The sequence below is a fragment of the Aplysia californica genome, unplaced genomic scaffold, assembly GCF_000002075.1.
Source record: "Aplysia californica isolate F4 #8 unplaced genomic scaffold, AplCal3.0 scaffold00727, whole genome shotgun sequence".
In the NCBI taxonomy this organism is placed as follows: domain Eukaryota; kingdom Metazoa; phylum Mollusca; class Gastropoda; order Aplysiida; family Aplysiidae; genus Aplysia; species Aplysia californica.
The window spans coordinates 325,148-328,231 of record NW_004797997.1 but is presented as its reverse complement, the minus strand read 5'-3'; the positions used below and the strand labels follow the sequence as shown (position 1 = coordinate 328,231).

The window sequence follows — 3,084 nt, the reverse complement described above, 5'->3', positions numbered from 1 at the left end:
TCTCACCTCTCTCTCTCTCTCTCTCTCTCTCTCTCTCTCTCTCTCTCTCTCTCTCTCTCTCTCTCTCTCTCTCTCTCTCTCTCTATCTATCCGTCTTTCTTCAACCCACTTCTCTGGATTTTCATTTCTCTTTCTTTCGCCCTCTTCTCTGTGGCTCTCACTCATTCTGTCCGCCCCCATATCCTGCCTAATCTTACCGTCTTGGGTCTTTGTCTCCTTCTTTCTCTATTTCCATCAGCCCCTCTCATAGCGTGTCTGCATCACAGGTTGTTTGTTTTTGTTTGTGAGCACCTGTGTATGTGTTTGTTTGTTTGTGTGTGTGTGTGAGTGTGTATGTGTGTGTTTGTTTATGGCTACTGGCATTTGTCTGTCTCATCAGCGATAAACCTGTTAATCACAGTATTGTTTCAATGGTACTGGTTTGCTGTCTCCAATTTTTTGCTATTTTCAGTGGGCAACATTAAGATATGACCTGGCTTTTTAATTATTATACACTCTAAAATTTATTCCATAAGAAATTTTAAATGTGTCGTCTCTTCATTTTAACTTTACCGCTTACGAAAACGAATTGTATAGTGAGTGTTCGTGGTGGCACTGACTGGCATTTTTTTCTCACGACCCAGTTATCTAGCTTGTTTATACGATTCAGTTCAGCCAAGCGGCGAATGTTAGCTATACAGGGCTCACGAGAACGATTAGAACGATGCCATTAACTGCCCTTTTCGTGAGGGAGGTAACACACGTGCCACCTGGGTGGGTGCATGGTTGCAGACAGACAATTTGAAAGCTGTTCTGGTTTTCTGTTTTTCTGCAAATAAAAAGCCTGCCCTTGTGGATTGACGAAACGGAAGATCATGCATTCAGCTCGAGAGATTTTTTTGGGCTATGTTTAGTGTGTGGGCGGTATAGAGCAATACAATCTGGATGGGAACGGTCTAGTTATCGACGAAGAAAAAAAGGGGACCTTGTTCACGAGGGGTATGGAGCAGGCAAACATTAACAAAGCAATGTAAGATGATATTTCAAACTGAGAAGAGCGGCATTTTAGTAATTTATCAACCATTTCTGCCTTAAAATACTTATCTTTGTGTTAGAAATATCGAAAAGACTCTGGTCAGGGGCGTGAATGATAAAAACCGTTCAGAATTAACACTATTGCTCAGGAAAGAACAGGAGGGATAATGAAAGCGGGGGGTAGGGTGGAGGTACATGCGAATTGTTTAATCAAAAACGTCATTTTGGCATTTTGTAGGTTTAAAAGTTATAACAACAAGATTACAGTAGTGAGTGATTTCAAAGGCTGATAACCCCCACATCTGGCACGTGATGGAGAGTCCCGTCCTCAGGGAAAATTAGACTAAGGAAAATAGACAGTATGGAACGGTCTTTTCAAATGACATCGTGCCATGTAGAGCTTTCAACAACTGTTGACAAAGCAAAGATATCTGATGTCGACAGAAGAAAGTAAAACAAAGATTAGGATGGGAACTGGAAGGGCCTGTTTGGTGTTTTTCTCCAGGGTTATCAGCTGGAAAGCTCAAGGTGGACCTACACGTTGCCAGTGCTATATTGCTTACCAAAGTATATCTTCGGGAGAAGTCTCTTGCCTCAGTTTTACCTATCCACGGACAATTTGAAGAATATCTTTCTCTCTTAAACATCTGTTCCATCAATACACATGTACTTTGCTTATCCATGCAATAAGTAGCGGATGCACTCCAAGCTTCCTTTAATGTTTTATTTTACCGAGCACTTGCAACTGCTTCGCTTTTGGAGACGTTTTGGGAGACATTTCTTTCGTCGAGCATACCTGATAATGTTCTCCTTAACACGTTTCTGTGTTCATAAAGCATGCAATATTTCTATTCATGTTTTGATAGATGGATTTAGTTATAAAGTGGAAAACAATAAATGATTACTTTTTTCATATAATGTTACTATTAATTATGCCTTCCAAGAGAGCGTTTATCTGAATATAAACAAAATTAATACAAAATCGGAGCTTTCTGTCAGCAAGCTTATCAAATATACTAAGCCCAACATTTGGAAAATTGAAACAATTGCAGTTTTATTAATATGTGGCATCGGTTGCCTCTGGTCAAGAAATATTTTGCCCAAAGTTCCAGTTCTTATTGTCGGTACAATTGTTAAAAGAATGAAGAAGATTTTTCTCTCTCCTGTAAAATTTTGCTTTCTGGACTTAGTTAGCCTTAACAGCTCGCCTACGTCTGAGAGTGAAGGTGTTGAAAGATTCAGAAGGTACCTATTATAGACTATATTTTTTGTGGAACATTTTCAGTTTCGCTTTAGCTTTCATAGTTCTAACAATCGTTTCCCTAGCATTAGGTGCGGCCCTATTTGGACCAGTATACGTAATACCCTTTCAAACTTGGACAATAAATTAAGTTGGTAAATTTATTTTGCCTGGTAGTAATCGGGCTCAAGAGTGATTATAGTTATTAGCGGCATCGAATATAAGTTAATCAATGAATAAGAGAAAACGTTCAGTTCTACCGAACACTCCTGATTTTGAGAAAGCTCGAAGTCCTACATTCTCCTCCCTTCATAGCAAACCGTCTGAATCGCAAATTATATCTTTGTCAAAAGACTGAATTTAGCGAACGGAAGAGTCAACACGAAAAGTCAGTTCTACAATTAGAGAAAGACATCGATGCGTGCTACCTTTCCAAAATGGACCCATATCATTTAGCTCGTTCAGGTGGAATGTTAAAACTGCTAGTTCAAAATGGACCCATTTTTTATTTGTTCAAATGGAATGTAGAAATTACTGGTCCAAAAGGGACGTTGTAGTTACTAGTCGAAAAGCAACGTCGTTATCACTTGTCCAAAAAAATTCCTCTCTTTCATTGTCGTCCACGGTTAGGGTCAATTAAACTTACCCCCTGGATTTTTCTTATTGTCTTTGCCTTTTACTCACCCTTCATCAGCTCCTGATCTTGCTTTGTGGGTTTTATTTCTTTTTCCGTCGTGCTCCTTCTCTGTCTCCAACTATATTCTCCCGTCATGAACATTTCCTTTTGGTCTTTCTTCCCCTCTCTCTCTCTCTCTCTCTCTCTCTCTCTC

At 39.5% G+C, this 3,084-nt stretch overlaps 1 protein-coding gene across 1 annotated transcript in view; it reads left to right on the top strand.

The window, feature by feature from the left end:
• Window positions 1-3,084, top strand: part of LOC106013220 (collagen alpha-6(VI) chain-like) — a 45,001-nt gene that overhangs the window by 2,396 nt on the left and 39,521 nt on the right. The gene's annotated exons all lie outside the window — the stretch shown is intronic.